This window comes from Haematobia irritans, chromosome 2 (genome assembly GCF_050003625.1).
Source record: "Haematobia irritans isolate KBUSLIRL chromosome 2, ASM5000362v1, whole genome shotgun sequence".
Lineage (NCBI taxonomy): Eukaryota > Metazoa > Arthropoda > Insecta > Diptera > Muscidae > Haematobia > Haematobia irritans.
Window position 1 is genome coordinate 195,793,026 of NC_134398.1, and position 21,894 is coordinate 195,814,919.

General features: G+C 34.5%; 1 protein-coding gene across 2 annotated transcripts in view; it reads left to right on the plus strand.

Moving 5' to 3' along the window:
* The first annotated feature begins 9,987 nt into the window (after window positions 1-9,987).
* The window catches only part of beat-IIIc (beaten path IIIc), a 418,441-nt gene continuing 406,534 nt past the window's right edge, over window positions 9,988-21,894 (plus strand). For both annotated transcript variants that reach the window (XM_075297124.1, XM_075297125.1), the window contains exon 1: window positions 9,988-10,166. The gene's annotated coding sequence lies outside the window, so the exon portion shown is untranslated. The remainder of the gene's footprint in view (window positions 10,167-21,894) is intronic.

Here is a 21,894-nt window from a genome sequence, read left to right on the forward strand (position 1 = left end):
TCGTGCCAGTTGTCCCTTAGGCTCCCGAAAATTGTACAACCAGCGAAGCGATGCGTGATCTGTCCTGAGTACAAATTCTCTACCGATGAGATAGTGACGAAAATGGGCAGTTCCAAGTACAACGGCCAATAGTTCCTTTCTTGTTACGCAGTAGTTTTGTTCTGCCTTATCCAAAGTTGAACTATAGTACTCTATAACCCTCTCTTCCCCATTTTGGCATTGACTCAAAACTGCGCCAATGACATTTTTAGACGCATCGGTATCCAAAATAAATAATCCGGACTCGTCTGGGAATGCAAGAATTGGCGAGTTTGTTAAAAATGTCTTGAGTTGGAGAAAGGCATTATTGGCTTTGTCGCTCCAGCTAAATTTAAAATTTGCTTGAGTAAGTTCCGTTAGCGGCTTGGCTATGGTTGAAAAATCTTTAATAAAGCGCCGATAATAGGAAGCCAATCCCAAAAACGCTCTAACCTCAGTTTTACTCTTTGGAATAGGCCATTGTGTTACTTTTGAAATTTTCTTCGGATCCGCTTCAAGGCCCGTACGCCCAACGATATGACCAAGGTAACTAACACGGTTTTTAAAAAAGTGCATTTTGTAGGGCTCAATTTTAAACCTGCCTTGCCCAGCCTCTCAAAAACTTGCTGCAGCTGTTCGAGATGATCCTTAACCGTTCGCGAATGGACAATAATGTCATCCAGATATACTAATGCCGTGCTCCATGGTAAGCCGTCAAATACTTGGTCCATAAGACGCTCAAAAGTTGCGGGGGCATTACATAGCCCGAACGGCATAACGTTAAAATGCCATAAACCGGATCCACAAGAGAAGGCGGTCTTCTCTTTGGAGTCGTTGTCAACCTCGACTTGCCAATACCCCGATTGCAAATAAATGGTAGAAAACCATTTCGAGCCATGCAGGGCAGTCAATATGTCATCCATTCTGGGTAATGGGTATGAATCCTTCCGTGTCACCGTGTTCAACCGTCTATAGTCTACACAGAATCTGAGTGAACCATCCTTTTTCTTGACAAGCACCACTGGTGAACACCATGGGCTGTTTAGACTTTTCGATAACTCCACGTCTGGCCATATCCCGTACTAGATTATTCATCACCCCACACCTGACACCAATGTGGCGAATTTTTAAGTTTCGTTTGGTGAGTGAGAAATTATTTATTTGAATAATGGTTCCCGAGAGGATTTATTTGTTTTTATATAAATTCAAAACTCTTTATTCAATTTAATGGTTACAAAAGAAAACAAATTGTATATCTCTTAGAACAGACGCACGTGCCAAAGGTAAGAATAATTCGTTCCAAAAAAAAAAAACACATGAAAAAAAAAACAACAGCTGATTGCTGCTAATCTTGACATTTGATAATAAAAGGGATCTATGGACTCTGCTCACGTTAGGAATTTACAAGGTTTGTCCCAAATACATACATTTAAATATCACTCGATTTGGACTGAATTTGATAGACTTTTACAAAATCTATAGACTCAAAATTTAAGTTGGCTAATGCACTAGGGTGGAACACAATTTTAGTAAAAAAAATATGGGAAACTTTTAAATCTGAAGCAATTTTAAGGAAACTTCGCAAAATTTTATTTATGATTTATCGCTCGATATATATGTATTAGAAGTTTAGGAAAATTAGAGTCATTTTTACAACTTTTCGACTAAGCAGTGGCGATTTTACAAGGAAAATGTTGGTATTTTGACAATTTTTGTCGAAATCAGAAAAACATATATATTGGAGCTATATCTAAATCAGAACCGATTTCAACCAAATGCGGCACGCATAGCTACAATGCTAATTCTACTCCCTGTGCAAAATTTCAACTAAATCGGAGTTAAAAATTGTCCTCTGTGGTCATATGAGTGTAAATCGGGCGAAAGCTATATATGGGAGCTATATCTAAATCTGAACCGATTTCAACCAAATTTAGCACGTATAGCTACAATGCTAATTCTATTCCCTGTGCAAAATTTCAATTAAATCGGAGTAAAAGATTGGCCACTGTGGTCATATGAGTGTAAATCGGGCGAAAGATATATATGGGACTAGACTTTGATTACAAAAATGTGTTCACGGACAGACAGACGGGCATGGCTGTATCGACTCAGGAGCCCACCCTGAGCATTTTTGCCAAAGACACCATGTGTCTATCTCGTCTCCTTCTGGGTGTTGCAAACATATGCACTAACTTATAATACCCTGTTCCACAGTGTGGCGCAGGGTATAATTATGGACCGATGTGAACCAATTTTTGTATGGTTGTTAGAGACCATATACCAACACCATGTACCAAATTTTAGCCGGATCGAATGAAATATGCTTCTGTTAGAGGCTCCGTAAGCCAAATCTGAGGGTCTGTTTATATGGGGGCTATACGTAAAAGTGGACCGATATGGCCCATTTGCAATACCATCCGAGCTACATCAATAACAACTACTTGTGCCAAGTTTCAAGTCGATAGCTTGTTTTGTTCGGAAGTTAGCGTGATTCCAACAGACGGACGGACGGACATGCTTAGATCGACCCAGAATTTCACCACGACCCAGAATATATATAAGACCCCATCGTAGAGCAATATTTCGATGTGTTACAAACGGAATGACAAAGTTAATATACCCCCCCATCCTATGGTGGAGGGTATAAAAAAAACTATAGCGCTTTGATTTGTTGAATTACATATCAGCCACCCTGTAAAATAAGACATCAATAAAACACATATAATGTAGTTATAATTTCTTGGTTGGTACAGATACCGGTATGACCATGGTAACACTTCGTGTCAACTGCTCTGTATATTGTTAAAAATATTAGCCTTATACACAATTCACCTAATTAAAAATCATTATTAAAGTCTTTAGTAATTAAAATATTTGGCCAAAATTAAAACTTCCATTCAAAGGCCCTAAATTTTATAAAATCCCCAAAAATAAATGAAAGCACTAACATCACAACTGACATTTGTGCATTGAATGTATATTTTCATTTAACCTGCATGGCTACATACATACATACAAACTTATATAACAATATGTTCCATATTATCCATGGACAATAAAACCCCAAGACATTTAATTAACTTCCCCTTTGTTTTCCCAATAAATTGAAATTATCTCGTCCACTCTTTTAATTCCTTTTCTACCAGGTAGGTCACTGTCCTGTTTCACTCGCTCGCTTGTGTATACACACACACGCACACACACCCATAAACAACCATGGCTTGAAACAAACGCAGACTCTACAATAAATATGTATTATATTTTTAAAGAGCATAACATTTATTCTGTTGCAAGTACTATTTCACTTTCAGGATATCTAATTATGTACATGGTCACATAAACAATGTGACATGAACAAGGTGAAATTCCATACATATAAAGATAGACCGATAGACAATTCAGCCAAAGGAAATGCAATTGTAACCTGTAACGGATTATTACTGTTAGTTAACAGAATGTTATGTTATGTTACAAATTGCATTTCCCGCTTAGATGAAGTATTTAATGTTAATGAAATAACGTGCTGAGAGAGAGGGAGTCCAGTTGAAGATGTTAAATTTTATTCGAACATATCTGTTTGCTTGTATGACAATTGCTTCAAACATTTTACCAATTTGTGTCAACATATCTACGTGCTTTTAGTGTTTATCAGTTTCTAAGAGATGGCGCCAGTGTTTATATGAAATCTTTATGAAGTTTTACGTCTCCAAGAGAAAAGTCCATAGCTTTTCACAAAAAAATTGGAAGTTCTTCCTGAGTCCTTATTTATTATTGAACATCCAAATATTCTCGTCTAGAGATGATGAGGTGATGTTTAAAATTCCATAATTTTAAGCAGTTTTTTTTCTATAAATGTATGTTCTATCGTATATAAAAGGACCCATAAACAATGCAAATTTGCAAAAAAATCTTTTTGTACACTCAGAAAAATTTTCCCGATGAAGTCTTTCAATGAAAAGACTAAATATTGAATAAAAATAAATTAAAAACCACAGACCTCGAGGTCGTATCTATAAATAATTAATTAATTAAAAAAAAAAAACGTAAAAAAATACTCACATATCTTGCATCAAACGTGGTATTAGCCATAAAACATATGCTAACGATGTTAGAAATATTATTAAATATACTAGCGTAACCCGGTTCGCTTTACTGCGCCTATTTTCGTTAACTTAGTTAACCATATCCTTCGATCTGAAAACAACTTCGAAAAGATGTGAACTCTTTTAAAGAGTAGGATCAGGGAAAGTCTGGCACAAAAACTGAAGTACTGATTAATAACTACATGGTTTCCACACACGTGTGCCGTACATTAAAAAAAAAAAAAAAATCGGACAACTTGCTTTTACATACAGAAATAGGGTGGTTATTAAAATTCAAATCGTTGGACAATCATCTACATTTCCTGTGGTTCGTCAAGGGGAGGTATACTTCTCCTCAACATACCGTCCAATAAAACGGAAAAAGTAAAAGTACTTAAAAATTGACTATATAAACATTTGTTAAAGTATAGGACATGGAGAACATGCCTTTCCCGAACATATACCGGAAAATCAAGTACCCTGTTGTCTATCAACTTCATGTAAATTTAAGTTTTGTACTTAAAAAGTCTAGCAGAAGCCTGTAGAAAAATCATAAAATTATGTACCGAGTTCCCATTTATCGACAATCCTCTACATTCAAAACATCAGGGGGTTCCCCCTCCTTCGCTCCTCCCCGACCAGATATCGTAAATTCACGTACCCTGTATTCATTTCAAAAACTACCCAACTTTACTATTCCCCTTCTCCAACCAGACATCGAAAAATTATGTTCCCTATATAAATTTAATCATCTTCTCTCAATTTCATGGTATATTAACTTTGTCATTCCGTTTGTAACACATCAAAATATTGCTCTAAGACCCCATAAAGTATATTTATATTCTGGGTCGTGGTGAAATTCTGAGTCGATTTAAGCATGTTCGTCCGTCCGTCTGTTGCAATCACGCTAACTTCCGAACGAAACAAACTATCGACTTGAAGCTTGGCACAAGTAGTTGTTATTGATGTAGGTCGGATGGTATTGAAAATGGCCCATATCGGTCCACTTTTACGTATAGCCCCCATATAAACGGACCCTCAGATTTGGCTTGCGGAGCTTCTAAGAGAAGCATATTTTATCCGATCCGACTGAAATTTGGTACATGGTGTTGGTATATGGTCTCTAACAACCGTGCAAAAATTGGTCCGCATCGGTCCATAATTATATATAGCCCCCATATAAACCGATCCCCAGATTTGGCTTGCGGAGCCTCAAAGAGAAGCAAATTTCATCCGATCCTGCTGAAATTTGGTACATAGTGTTGGTATATGGTCTCTAACAACCACGCTAAAATTGGTCCACATCGGTCCATAATTATATATAGCCCCCATATAAACCGATCCCATTTGTAACGACGTGTTTTCACCTAAGCTGGAGCAACCAGTCGGGGGTCCAAGGTCGTTACAAAAATTTGTTAATTTCAGTGCCTTCCGGGAGAGAATGGAATGAAAACACAAGCGGTTTACAGGTTCAATCTAGCAAGATTTATTTAAATACTGATAATTTCAAAAGGTTATACAATGCAATATCACACCAATACTCCGCTGCTAACCTCGCCCCTAGTGCCGGTCGTGTCGTCCTCTGGGGATCGGGAAGGGATACTGGGAAGGGAAAGGTTCTCCTCCTATACTACGACTGCTCACCCTCTAGGAGCGCCACTGGGAACTTAACTCCTCTTCTACCCCATTGGGAGCTCAACTCCACCTTCTGACGCCACTGGGAGGTTAAATCCTCTTTTACCCCACTGGGAGCTCAACTCCACCTTCTGACGCTACTGGGAGGTTAACTCCTCTTTTACCCCACTGTGAACTCAACTCCACCTTCTGACGCTACTGGGAGCTTAACTCCACTTTATACCCCGCTGGGAGGTTAACTCCTCTTTTACTCCACTGGGAGGTTAACTACTCTTTTATCCCACTGGAAGGTTAACTACTCTTTTACCACACTGGAAGCTCAACTCCTCTTTTTACCCCACTGAGAGCTTAACTCCATCTTCTGACACCACTGGAAGATTAACTCCACCCACTACTTTACCGCTTACCTTATTTGAGTGGAGCTTGACTCCACTCGAGCCCTTACCTCCACGGCTGCCAGACACCAATTGCCAATTCCTCCACACGTTCTATAAATTCTAACGGGTCTCCCGCTCCCTCATAGTTCACCCCCCATTTGCGGACTATATCAATAATATCCGCTACCACTAGTTGGGATACGTCCGACCGACTGTTTCCACCGCTCCCTGACATTGCAGTCGAGCCTTCCGCTTTTACCGGTGATTTTGTCACAACTTGAGTACCGCCAATGACTGGAGTGGGTGCCGAATTACGGCCCGGAATGGTTAAACTGGTAGAACTATCATGTTTTGCTTGGAGGTCCATTAGTCGTCGCAAGGTGTCGGAATCATGCTCCGCCCTCAAAAATTCCGCGAACCGCTTTCGCAGGTCTTCCACTTTCCCATTTCCATCTAGCGCGAATTCCAAGAGGTAGGATGCCTTGATTGAAATCGAAAACCTAAAACGCTCTGTGATTCGTCCTTTATTCTCTCCCTTCAGGTCCCTGCTCGGGCGCCATTGTAACGACGTGTTTTCACCTTGCGGTTGAAATTTGCTTCTCTTGCGGAGCCTCTAAGAGAGGCAAATTTCATCCAATCCGGTTGAAATTCGGAGCATGGTGTCAGTATATGGTCTCTAACAACCGTGCGAGAATTGGTCCATATCAGTCCATAACTATATATAGCCCACAGATAAACCGTTCTCTAGATTTGAACTTCGGAGCCTCTCGGAGGAGCAAAATTCATCCGATCCGGTTCAAATTTGGAACGTGGTATTAGTATATGGCCGCTAACAACCATACCAAATTTGGTCCATATCGGTCTATAGTTATATAGCCGATCCCCAATCACACAAAAATTGGTCCATATCGGTTCATAATCGAGCCAAAAATAATCTACGAAAATTTTATTTCTATAGAAAATTTTGTCAAAATTTTATTTCTATAAAAAAATTTTGTTAAAATTTTATTTCTATAGCAAATTTTGTCAAAATTTAATTTCTATAGAAAATTTTGTCAAACTGAATTATATACGTATTTAATCGGTCCTTTTTAATTTAATATATACCACGTATGGACTTACCTTCAATTTAGAAGACTGTGTCAGGAGGTTTTAAGATACCTTGCCATCGGCAACCGTTACCGCAACTCATGTAATTCGATTGTAGATGGCAGTGTTTAGAAGAAGTTTCTACGCAATCCATGGTTGGGGGTATATAAGCTTCGACCTAACTTTTGTTTAGTTTTAGAGGAGGTCTCCCTTCACGTCCCACTATCAAAAAGGGAGGTCCTCCGAATATCACAAAATCGGATATCCATTATAATAATATAACCTACTCCACATTCTCTGTAAATTTGAACTAAATTGGAAAAGTTTAATTGTTTCAAGGTATGTTTTTCAGGAGAAATGACTTCCCTGTGTCCTTTTATTTTTCCCCGACCAAATATAAAATCATATACCTTATATAAATTTCATTATCTCCCCCAAGTTCTCTGTAAAATTTCAGTAAGTCGAAAAATTTTAATTTTTTCCACTGTACTTTAAAAAAGTCGGATAAAGGAGAGGCCCACTCATCGAGTGCTGGAGGGAGGTCCCCCTTCCGGAGGGAGGTCCGCCTTCCGGTCAAAATATTAAAAAATCAGGTACCCCATAATAAATTCATAACCTCACGGCGTTTTCTCTATAAATCTCAAGTAAATCAGAGAATTTTTGTTTTTTTACTGTACTTTAAACAAAAATCGTATAAAGGGGTGGTTCACCTCCGCTATCAAATATCGAAAAATAAAGTAGCGGGTCTTTTGCTAGACATCACCACTAACCTTCCTTGAAAATTTCACCCAAATCGGTGAACTTTGGCCAATTTTGAACAAGTCGGGCAAGGGCGATATCCCCCTCCCCCACCAGATATCAAAAAATGAGGTACCCTATTTTTATCACATGGTTACCCTCTATGTTCTCCGAAGATTTTTTATGTGAAAAATAAAATTTCATGATGAATTCAAATTATAAATTTTTGTAATGTGCGCTGTAGGAAAAAAAAAAGATTTTCCCGCTGTTTTTTTGAAACTTTTCTTGAATTTTCTCTGCTATAAACCTCACAGATTGGTTTAGCGGTACCTTTAAATCAACAAGAGAGGCTTGTCGGATCATCCTCGTATATTTCTATTGCAAAATTTATAATATCATACTTTCCCATCTAATATCATATATTTCCTATTTGAAATCAAACAAAACAAACTTTTCTATAACATTCTATAGCTTGGATTCTGTTAATTTGAAAATACCGTTATCCATCCCATAACATTCTCCATCCACAAAGAGAATCTAAAGTAAATTCCCTCTTCTCTCAATTAATGTTAAAAGCAAACATATTTATCTCACAAACCGTAAGGCTCTATTTACAGTGATGAGCCACAAAAAACCATCAATTTTGTGGAATTGTTTAGTTATGTGGGATTATTACTGCGAGAGGCTCGTGCCATCCTCTCATTATAATCGTTTGTTTACTTTAGGTTACAGAGTGTTATACCCTGTGAAAACAAAACGTACAAAACAACAAAAGACAGCAGCAATTGACTAACAGTTTTTTAGCTAGACTCAAGCCGAATGCATAGCCAACAAAATGTTTTCGATGCCTTGCGTGAGCTGTGTGTGTGCGCTCAAATGTCAGCTGTTTTTGCTATCAGCATGCTCATGGGTTGCTTGCTATGCTTGGTCTATTGGTGAGGGGGTGAGCGAGCACACAGCCTGTCTATAAGAATTACGACCTGCTGCTGGTGCTGTTATTATAGTTAATGCCTGTCGTGTGCTCTCTTCTTTGGGGGTTGCTGCTGTCGTCTTTGCTGTAAAATGTTTTCGTTTCGTTTTTTTTTGCCCTCTAAAAACTCCCAAACAACATTGCAAGTAGCATACATTGACTGAGTCTAGTATACTCGAACAGCCAGGGAGCATGGATGTTTGCCGAGCCCATATGACTTTTAAATAACATTTCTATGTGTGACTTCGTTTCTGCTAAGATTGTCTGTCGGTTTGCTTTTATTGCCCTCGTCGCCGTTCACGAACTGTTACGGGTGTAGAACAATTTAGTCACAAACGCGCTGTGAAACGGTTCAGCCAGCCATAACGGACGAATTTCGTATCGGTCATTGTGTGGATACTCCCAATGTATTGTAGTAGTGGAGCAGTATAGTAAAAAAAAATATTTTATATATTTTTTGTGTGTGTTTTCCTTAAGACATCTGGTGTATAGTTGAATGGAGTAATTTCTGCAATTCTTATAAGAAGAAGAAGAGTAATTTAGTAGCTGTCAATTCCTAGCTGACATATATGGGATATGCGAAATTATTAAATGTGAACAACATATAATTGCAATTAAAAACAAAAATCGAACAACCGCTTCGCAAATGGTTAATATTAATTGTGAGCAATGCCATTATTTGTGAAAAATATTACACGAAAAATAACCACAACATAAATTGGGTGATCTTGTTTTGTTTTTTCTCATATAAGCGAGAAAATTTCTTTTGCCAAATTTCGTTTTTTTTATAAATAAATATCTAAATTTGTAACATCAAATTATTGTGGGCAAGTGCTTTCAAGAATTCAAAAACGGGGTTAGTGTTACAAATTTTTGAATATAACAAAAAACCGTTATAAAAAAATTAAAGTGGAATTTTCATAAACAAACATAATCGAAAGGGAAAAATATAATAAAAAAATTAAAGTGAGAAATTAAAAAAAAAATTAAATAAAACCCATTTAATTGCATGCAATTATTATATTGATTAATTTTTGGAAATAAAATATAACAGTGTCTCAAAGCAAATATGCAAAGATGTTTGCATTTTATTAATGATGCAAGTGAATTAAATAAATCATAATATAAATAATTATTTATACTATAACGAGGAAACTGAATGCAATACAAATTAATGTTTAACTCTCAATTATATGACATTTTACTCAACACATTTCAAATAAGGGATACTTTTCCATACATCCACATAATTTAAAGGTAAGTACAATTAATAAAAAAAATATATTAGCAATGTTCGTGTATACTACAAATATCATGGGCTTACATAAAATTAATATCAATCCAAATGATAGTAAGATATTAGGCATCTTGCAAAAATGTTATGTCCCAAACTAATATGTTCTAACATATTAACATGTATGTCGCAAACATGTTATGTTAGTTTATGAACATTATATGTTTGCACTTAACAATAAAAATAATAAAAAAATTAAAAATAAAATAAAAATTTCAGTTCCAAACATATAATTTTTACACCGAAACAAGCTATAACGGGTCGCTGCCCGATAGGCAACTCATGCAAAAACTACTGCATACATCAGTTGTCATGATGCGGAAGAAAAGGAAACGATTAAAAACCTCTTGTGTAAATGTCCTGCATTTTGTGTAATGCGTAAGCGAATATTAGGAGTATACAGCTTTAGATTACTGTCGGAAGTTTTTGAAAAAATCTGGTTGAAGAATATAATCGAAAGTGCCCATATGTAATAGGTACTTTTAGCTAATGTGGTATCACAATGGACTAAATAATATAAGTGAGCCTGACAATAAGTCGGGCTGCCACTTTAACCTAACATAACCTGCATAAAATTAATGTCAATTCAAATGATAGCAAGATATTACACTCAGAGAAGAGTGAACCCATTAGTGAGTTATTTTTAACTAACCAGTGTTAATATTGAACTTTGTATGTCGTTAAAGAAGCTAAAAACTAAAAGTGCCCATATGTAATAGGTACTTTTAGCTAATGTGGTATCACAATGGACTAAATAATATAAGTGAGCCTGACAATAAGTCGGGCTGCCACTTTAACCTAACCTGCATAAAATTAATGTCAATTCAAATGATAGCAAGATATTACACTCAGAGAAGAGTGAACCCATTATCGAGTTATTTTTAACTAACCAGTGTTAATATTGAACTTTGTATGTCGTTAAAGAAGCATGTACCCATAGTAAGTTCAACATTTTCCTATAGGTTAGTAATAGAGGTGTGCGCGTGAGGGATTTTTCACGCACACTCACGCACGCTCACAAATTCAAAATGTCATTCACGCACGATCACGCACGCCTGTTTTTAGAATTGCTCACACTCACGCACGCTCACGAATGAATTCGTAACATTCACGCACGATCACGCACGCCCGTTTTTGAATTGCTCACACTCACGCACGCTCACGAATGAATTCGTAACATTCACGCACGATCACGCACGCCCGTTTTTAAATTGCTCACACTCACGAACGCTCACGAATGAATTCGTAACATTCACGCACGATCACGCACGCCCATTTTTGGATTGCTCACACTCACGCACGCTCACGAATGAATTCGTAACATTCACGCACGAAGGGTTTTTATTGATTCACGCTCACTCACGTTCACGAACCAAAATCCTGCAAAGATAAACACTCACGATTGCAGAATAGTGACTACCGCACGCTCACCACGGGATATATCAACTCACGCACGTTCACGAACAACAAACTTATTCACGCACACTCACGATTCGAAAAAAAACTACTCACGCACGTTCACGAACAATGAAACGTACATCCACACACTCACGATTCATAAAAAAACTATTCACGCACGCTCACGATGTAAAATGCAACTCACGAAGGTTCACGACTATTATACTTACAAAACAAACGAAAAAATGTAATTCACGAATGAGTGCGAACTTAAAACTTACTCACTCTCGCTCGTGATACAAATGAGCTACCCAAACAAATTCGCCAAAATATTTCTAATTAAAAATCTGAAGTTGAAAACGTACTCAATTAAAAAATTAACAGATACAATTAACATTTTAATCAAATCAAAATATAAATACAATTAAAATTTGGATTGATTTTGGCCGAAAAACTTAATTAATTTTTAATTGAGGCAATCAATGATTTATAGTGTTATTGTTTACTTATTTTATTTTTTATTATATTATAATTGCATATATTATAATTTATTTTTTTAAATCTAAGCCAAAATTTAATGAACCAATGAAACCAATTATTTTCGAAAATTATTAATTTTTTATTTGGAAGTATGTTTTCAATTTAAAAATGTAAAAATGTTCAATCATTATTATACCCTTCACCACTTACTGTGGTACAGGGTATAATAAGTTTGTGCATTTGTATGTAACGCCAAGAAGGAAAAGTCTGAGACCCATCGTTTAGTATACCGATCGTCTTAGAATTAAATTCTGAGTCGATTTAGCGATGTCCGTCTGTCTGTCTGGCTGTCTGTCCGTCCGTCTGTTTGTCTATCTGTCTGTCTGTTCATGTATTTTTGTGCGCAAAGTACAGGTCGCAGTTTAAGTCCGATCGTCCTCAAATTTGGCATAGGGTCGTTTTTTGGGACAAAGACAATCGCTATTAATTTTGGAAAAAATCGGTTCAGATTTAGATATAGCTGCCATATATATTTATCCCCGATCTGGTCATAATTGGCGTATTTATCAACCGATGTTCTTCAAATTCAGTACATCCGAATATTTTATGAGTCTCGAAAAACTTGCAAAATATCAGCTAAATCGGTTCAGATTTAGATATAGCTCCCATATATATCTTTCGTCCGATTTAGACTCATATGAACAAAGAGGCCAAAGGTTACTACCGATTTTCGTGAAATTTTGCATAAAGAGTAGAATTGACATTCTACCAATGCTTGGTAAATTTGATTGAAATCGGTTCAGATTTTGATATAGCTCCCATATATATCTTTCGTCCGATTTGCACTTATATGCCCTCAAAAGCCAGAGTTTTGCCGTGATTTAGTTCAAGTTTTGCACAGGGAGTACGTTTTCTAGTATCGATAAGTGTACCAAATTTGGTTGAAATCGGTTCAAATTTAGATATAGCTCCCATATATATCTTTCGCCCGATTTATACTCAAATGACTACGGGGGCCAAAGTTAAACACCCATTTACGTGAAATTTTGCAGAGATAACAGAATTATTATTCTAACTATACATGTCAAATTTAGTCGAAATCGGTTCAGATTATATATAGCTCCCATTATATGTACAACAGAGTTGGGGAAATATGGTAGACTGTTTCATATTTTAGACCTATTTTCAATGAGATTTTCCTCTAATTGACTGGATAGTTTCCTCAGAGAATATATTTAATATGATATTTAAGTGTGTCAAGTTTGATCTAATTTGGTTCAGATTTAGATAAAGCCTCCATATATTCGTTTTTCCGGTTTATACAAATATGGCAAAAATTCCCACACTTGACACAAAATTCTGTGATGATTTCCCCATATCTTAGTCATATCCTAAACACTGTAATGCCAGAATTTCCACAGAACGGTTGAGTTTTAAATAAGGCTCCAAGTCGCCCGATTTGACCAAATAATATATCATAACCCATACTTGACTATATATCTTGGCGGGATCTAACCAATATCCCTGTAAAGTCGCCACTGCTAAGTATTAAAAATTGTAAATATTACTAAAAATGCCCTATATCTCGAATACATATGTATTACCTGATCAATCATAAATGCTCTTTTGTATAATTGCATTAAAATTTCTCTCGCTTCATATTTCTCATATTTTTTACTATGTTAACATTGTGTTTCATCCCAGGGCGTTAGCCGATTTAAATTGTAATTCTAGAGTTTTTGTAAAAGTACAAAAAATTGTCTCCATTAAAAGTATTTGTATCTGGAAATGCAAACCTTTATATAGCTCCCAGCAAATTTGAAGTGGTTGAGAGTCTACATAGTGGTGAAGGGTATAATATAGTCGGCTCCGCCCGACTTTAGACTTTACTTACTTGTTCATACATAATTTTTATCGTGAGCAAGACGTTTTTGTAAATATAATATTTGTCGTGAGCGTAAATAGGCTCGTGAACGTGTCATTTCTCGTGAGGGTGAATTATTTCGTGAATGTGAATTTTTTCGTGAACGTGAATTTCATCGTGAGCATGAATTTTTCGTGAATGTGAGTTTCTTCGTGAGCGTGAATCTTCTCGTGAGCGTGAATTTTTCGTGAACGTGAATTTTTTCGTGAACGTGAATGTCATCGTGAGTGTGAAGTTTTCGTGAATGTGAATTTCTTCGTGAACGTGAATTTCTTCGTGAGCGTGAATTTTGTCGTGAGCGTGAATTTTTCGTGAATGTGAATTTTTTCGTGAACGTGAATTTTGTCGTGAGCGTGATTTTGAAAAAAATTACTCACGCACATTCACGAACTGAATTTGATGTTCACGCACGATCACGCACGACACATTTTTGTTCAGTCCCATTCACGCACATTCACGTATTTGGTCAAAATTTCATTCACGAATCACGTGACTCACGCGTGAATCACGCGTGTCACGAAAATTTCGTGTCACGCGCACACCTCTAGTTAGTAATATGTTTTAACTTTTGTCAAGTTCAAATTCAACTGATCAGAATTATTTATACCCACCACCATAGAATGGTGATGGGAGTATAATAAGTTTGTCATTCCGTTTGTAACACATCGAAATATCGATTTCCGACTATATAAAGTATATATATTCTTCATCAGGGAGAAATTCTAAGACGATATAACGATGTCCGTCTGTCTGTTTGTTGTAATCACGCTACAGTCTTCAATAATGAAGCAATCGTGCTGAAATTTTGCACAAACTCGTCTTTTGTCTGCAGGCAGGTCAAGTTCGAAAATGGGCTATATCGGTCCAGGTTTTGATATAGTCCCCATATAAACCGACCTCCCGATTTGGGGTCTTGTCCTTATAGAAATCGTAGTTTTTATCCAATTTGCCTGAAATTTGAAATCTAGAGGTATTTTATGACCATTATGTTTGCATGGGCTCGTGGGCGCTGCAAACTATGCTATGTAAATGTAACTTATAACGATAATTATCTACTGGTGACTATAACAGCTACGTAGTCCAGTGGATAGTGTGTTGGCTTACAAACTGTATGGTCCTCGGTTCGATTCTCCGTGCAGGCGAAAGGTAAAATTTAAAAAATTTATAAAAGTGAATAATTTCTTCAACATTATTTGTATTACAGAAAAAGGTGCCAAGAACTAAAATATTTCGTGGAATTGAAAATTACGAGCATGTTGGGCAATGAGCACAATCGTCTTTGGGAAAAATTCTTCCAAGCATATAATATTTTTGGGCTAAAAAAGCTTCCAAACATATAATATGTTTACATAAAACAAACATATTAATGTTTCGGCAGTATCCAATAATATATGTGCTTCCTGCAAAATATGTTTGGAACATATGTTAAAGAAGCGATTTTTTTGAGGGTGTATGGATTATGGACTGATATGGACCACTTTTGGCATGGTTGTTAAATATCATATACTACCACCACGTACCAAATTTCAACCAGATCGAGAAGCAAAATTCCTTCTCCAAAAGGCACCAGAGGTCAAATCTGGGGATCGGTTTATATGGGGGCTATATATAATTATAGACTGATATGAAGCAATTCCTGCATGGTTGTTAGAGACCATATACTAACATCACGTACCAAATTTCAACCGAATCGGATGAATTTTGCTTTTCCAAGGGGCTTCGGAGGTCAAATCTGGGGATCGGTTTATATGGGTCCTATATATAATTATGAACCGATTTTGACCAATTTTTGCATGGGTGTTTGAGGCCATATATTAACACCACGTACCAAATTTCAACTGAATCAGATGGATTTTGGTCTTCCAAGAGGCTCCGGACGTCAAATCTGGTGATCGGTTTATATGGGGGCTATATATAATTATGGACCGATGTGGACCAATTTTTGCATGGTCATTAGAGACCATATACTAACACCATGTACCAGATTTCAGGCGGATCGGATGAAATTTGCTTCTCTTAGAGACTCCGCAAGCCAAATCGGGGGATCGGTTTATAAGGGGGCTATATATAATTATGGAGCGATATGGACAAATTTTTGCGTGGTTGTTAGATACCATATACTAACACCATGTACCAAATTTCAACCGGATCGGATGGAATTTGCTTCTCTTAGACGCAAGCCAAATCGGGGGACCGGTTTATATGGGGGCTGTATATATTTATGGACCGATGTGGACCGATGTGGACCAATTTTTGCATGGTTGTTATTGACCATATACTAACACCCTGTACCAAATTTCAGCCGAATCGGATGAAATTTGCTTCTCTTAGAGCAATCGCAAGCCAAATTTGGGGGTCCGTTTATATGGGGGCTATACGTAAAAGTGGACCGATAGGGCCCATTTGCAATACCATCCGACCTACATTAATAACAACTACTTGTGCCAAGTTTGAAGTCGATAGCTTGTTTAGTTCGGAGGTTAGCGTGATTTCAACAGACGGACGGACGGACGGACATGCTCAGATCGACTCAGAATTTCACCACGACCCAGAATATACATACTTTATGGGGTCTTAGATCAATATTTCGATGTGTTACAAACGGAATCACAAAGTTAATATACCCCCGTCCTATGGTGGAGGGTATAAAAACTTTGAAAATCCAAGATCATAAATATTTTTGAAACGATTTAATTAAAACATATGACTTGAACAATTAAAATGCTAGGATTTTTGGCAAATTTTGTGAAAGATTCGGGACACTTCCTGGAGACGAAATTCCGGGACAATCCAGGTGAAATCCGGCCATCTGGCAAGTCTAGTTGGCTCACAGCATTAATTGTTTCCGGAAGAACAACTGATAGTGGACGATCTTCGCGAAATTCGTCTTGCAGTAAACTACGACCTCAGTTGAATTTACGATATCATCGATAAACTCGGTCCTTGATGGTGATTCATGGCCAAGAATTGCATTTAGAATATCGATGCATTGTTGTTGAGTTCGTCCACATTGAAAGTTGTCAAAAGTAATAGCACAAAAATATTCACAATTTAAAAACCCAAAAAGTGCTCTTATATCAAAACTTTCTGAGTACATATAACCTCAAATATGTCAAGCTTTACGATCTAGCTGTCACTTGAGAAGATTGCAACACCAGGGTTGCCCGGCATATATAAGACACCCCCCGTAAATTTTGTTTTAATTCAGGAAAAGCATTTCAACGATTGTCTTCAATCTTTCGGAAACCTATCGAAATTTATATTATGAAGTGAGCCCTATCCAAATATGTTCATCAATTAAATCATCGACTATGACTAAATTTTGACGTACTTGAAGATCACCATCAAAAGTCTTTTTTTTTCGGACAACAAATGTCCCGCAATATTATCGTATTATGAAAATCTATGGGTTCCATTTGCATTACTTTGCAAATGGAAATTCCGGCCTTGGACTTTTTGCGTAAACTCCTGTCGCATCCATAAATTAGGTTAGGTTGAGTATAATGATAGCCCCTTAATTTAAGCTAAATTAGACCGGGTTCATTGTAGTACCATAGGTGGTGAGCTTACGTACTTACACCTGTAGAAAAATCAATCAGTAAAGCGGTGAAAAAACGCATACCAATATGATACATTCATATTCATATACATAACATACATATGTAAATAGTCCTTATTGTTTTCCCATATACATCCAAATGTATACAAAAATTAAATGAAATTCCAATTCCGAATTTGGTTAAATGTATCCAACAATTTTCCATTTTCATATTTGTGTCCCATATCATGTGGTTTATTGGTCTCTCAGCATTGTGTTAACAACGGTGTGAATATTTCACAACCTATCGTTTTTTTAACATAAAATATTTACCAATCCAATGTAAATAAAACAAAAATATAACCGTTGATTGGCAACCAACAATATACAAGATTTTTTTTTTTTTGTAAAAGCCCAGAAATGAAATTGTCGAAACTTGACATACATACATTTGTAAGAATTTTAAAAATATTTTACAAAAATTTTCCTGGGGTCGAAATTGCCTAGTTGAATGAGTAATCAAAAAAAAAAAAAAATAAAAAACAAGTTGTGCGAAAATAATATCAATAATTATATATAGAAGTATACAATAAGAGTATATGTAGAAAGTTTTATTGGGAACAATATTAAATTTTCTATCTACACTTAAAATTCAAGGCATGAAGTATACACGTGTCCTCCAATAACAATTCCCTTCCCAACTATTGTGATGTTGCTTATTTTAAGATTATTAATTTGTATGAAACACACAAACGTAGCAGCATGGGACTCTAATGTAGGATCCATCTCATCCTTATTGAGCATAGACATTGTAGTTAACGCAAAGACAAAATAATTATATTTGGCAGAGGCAATCCGGCGTTAATATATGAACGAGATATATTTGGAAACCCCTTGGTTAGGTTGGTTTGAAAAAAAAAGTTGTAGTTTCCCTGTTTTATGTCAACTGAAATACACCAAAGTTACTAGTCAACTTTTATTGCTTTCTAAATCGTACTTGTCCTTAACGAATAACCCAAATTTCATACTAACTTTGTCAATCAGTGTGTATCGCATCGACATATTGGTGACATAACCCATAAAGTATATATATTCTTGGTCGTGCTAAAATTCCTTGGTCGATCTAGTGATGTCCGTCTGTCCTTCTGTTCGAATAATTTTCGAACGCAACAGTCTTTCGGCTTGAAACTTGCCACTAGTAGTTTTTATTATGTAGGTCGTAATTCATTGTCAATAAGCAATATCGAACCACTTTTAGGTATATAGCCTTTTTCATTTTTCATCATGTGGGGATATACAAGGAAAATACGATTTTTCCACTGTACTCTAACCACGGTTGCCACTCCAGCCAAAAATATTCTACCAAAGTTTGGAGAAAAAGTTACCACAAAACTACTAACCAAATAATTTTATTTCTATAGAAAATTTTGACAAAATTCTATACCTATAGAAAAATTTGACAAAATTCTATTTCTATAGAAAATTTTGACAAAATTCTATTTCCATAGAAAATTTTGTGAAAACTTTATTTTTATAGAAATTTTCCCAAAATTTTATTTCTATAGAAAATTTTGTCAAAAAATTTTTTTTTAGAAAATGTTGTAAAAATTTTATTTCTAAGAAAAATTTCTAAAAATTGTATTTGTGTAGAAAATTTTGCCAAAATTTTATTTCTATAGAAAATTTTGTAAAAATTTTATTTCTATAGAAAATTCGGGCAAAATTTTATTTCTATAGAAAATTCGGGCAAAATTTTATTTCTATAGAAAATTATGTCAAAGTGTTATTTCTATAGAAAATTTTGTCAAAATTTTATTTCTACAGAAACTTTTGTCAAAATTGTTTTTCTGTAGAAAATTCGGGCAAAATGTTATTTCTATAGAAAATGTTATCACAATTTTATTTCTATAGAAAATATTGTCAAAATTTTGTTTCAAAAAAAAATTGGTCAAAATTTTATTTCTATAGAAACTTTCATTTCTCTAAAAGATTTCGTCAACATTTTTTTTCCATTGACAATTTTGTTTCTAAAAAAAAAAATCGGTCAACATTTTGTTTCTATAAAAATTTCGGTCAAAATTTTATTTCTATAGAAAATTTCATTTCTATACAAAATTTCGTCAAAATTTTATTTCTACAGAAAATCGTGTCAAAATTTTATTTCTGTAGAAAATTTTGTCAAAATTTTATTTCTATAGCAAATTTCATTTCTATACGAAAATTTGTCAAAATTTTATTTCGATAGAAAATTTTTTCAAAATTTTATTTCTATACAAAATTTCACCAAAATTTTATTTCTATAGAAAATTTTGTCAAAATTTCATATCTATAGAAAATTTTCTCAATTTTTTTCTATGGAAAATTTTGTCAAAATGTTATTTTTTGTAAATTTTTTTTTTGAAAATTTTGTTTCTATATAAAATTCGGTCAAAATTTTATTTCTATAGAAAATTTTGTCAAAATTTTATTTCTACAGAAAATTTTGTTAAAATTGTACTTCTATAGAAAATGTTATTAAAATTTTATTTCCACAGAAACTTTCATTTCTCTACAAGATTTCGTCAACATTTTATTTCCATTGAAAATTTTGTTTCTAAAAAAAATCGGTCAAAATTTTATTTCTATTGAAAATTTTATTTCTATAGAAATTTTGATAACATTTTCTATAGAAATAAAATTGTGACAAAATTTTCTAAAGAAATAAAATTTTCCATAGAAATAAAATTTTGACAAAGTTTTCTATAGAAATAAATTTTTTACCGAATTGTTTTAGAAACAAAATTTTGACAACATTTGCTATAGAAATAAAATTTTGACCGAATTTTATATAGAAACAAAATTTCCAAAAAAAATTGTCAAAAACTAAAATGTTGACAAAATTTTCCAAAGAAAAAAAAATGAGAAAATTTTCTATAAATATGAAATTTTGACAAAATTTTCTATAGAAACAAAAATTTTGAAAAAATTTTCTATCCAATAAAATATTGACAAAATTTCGTATAGAAATGAAATTTTCTATAGAAATAAAATTTTCACAAAATTTTCTATAGAAATAAAATTTTTACAAGATTTTCTGTGGAAATAAAATTTTGACTATAGGAATTTTATTTCTATAGCAAATGGTGTCAAAATTTTGTTTCTAAAACAATTCGGTCAAAAATTTATTTCTATAGAAAACTTTGTCAAAATTTTATTTCTATAGAAAATTTTATTTCTTTAGAAAATTTTGTCACAATTTTATTTCTATAGAAAATGTTATCAAAATTTTATTTCTATAGAAAATTTCATTTCTATACAAGATTTCGTCAACATTTTATTTCCATTGAAAATTTTGGTTCTAAAAAAAATTCGGTCAAAATTTTATTTCTATAGAAAATGTTGTCAAAATTTTATTTCCATTGAAAGTTTTGTTTCTATAAAAAATTCGGTCAAATTTTTATTTCTATAGAAAATGTTGTCAAAATTTTATTTCTATAGAACATTTTGTGAAAATGTTATTTCTATAGAAAATTTCATTTCTATACGAAATTTTGTCAAATTTTTTTTTTTTCAAAATTTTATTTCTATACAAAATTTCGTCAAAATTTTATTTCTATAGAAAATTTTGTCAAAATTTCATATTTATAGAAAATTTTCTAATTTTTTTTCTATGGAAAATTTTGTAAAAATTTTATTTTTTTGCCAATTTTTTTTAATTTTGTTTTTATATAAAATTCGGTCAAAATTTTTTTTCTCAAAATTTTATTTCTATAGAATATGCAAAATCTCCCAAACATTAAAAAATCTACCATTTTCGTAGAATTCTAGCAAGTGTGGCAACCGTGACTCTAATTCGCCGTGTTCACGCAACCTTCCTTTTATTTAAAGAAATCTAGTCTGCTTGTTCTCTTATTCATCCTCCTATTCTAAGAATTCTTTATTTTCAAGGAATTCCCCCAAGCTGGTTCGTAATCACCAATTCTGCCACTATATGTAGCTGGGGGACACTCTCTATTAGAGGTGTTGCGTTTGACTGAAATTTCAGTCACACTCACGCAGAATCACGAAGCAAAATATTTATTCACGCACTCACGCACATTCACGAAATTAAACCAGTACTCACCTACGCTCATTCACGAATTACTTTTAAATACTCACGTTCACGACAATTCACGTGATTCACGACAAATTCACGAGACTCACGATATTTTCCAAACGGAAATCATCAAAGGTAACAAAATTCAAAAATAGAATGTAGTTCGAGAGCCAAATTAATTTCAGTTAACATACGAGTGTGAATTAAATCTTGATTATTTTCGTGAGCGTGATTTTGCAGAAATTTTATTCACGCACATTCACGAACCGATTTTAT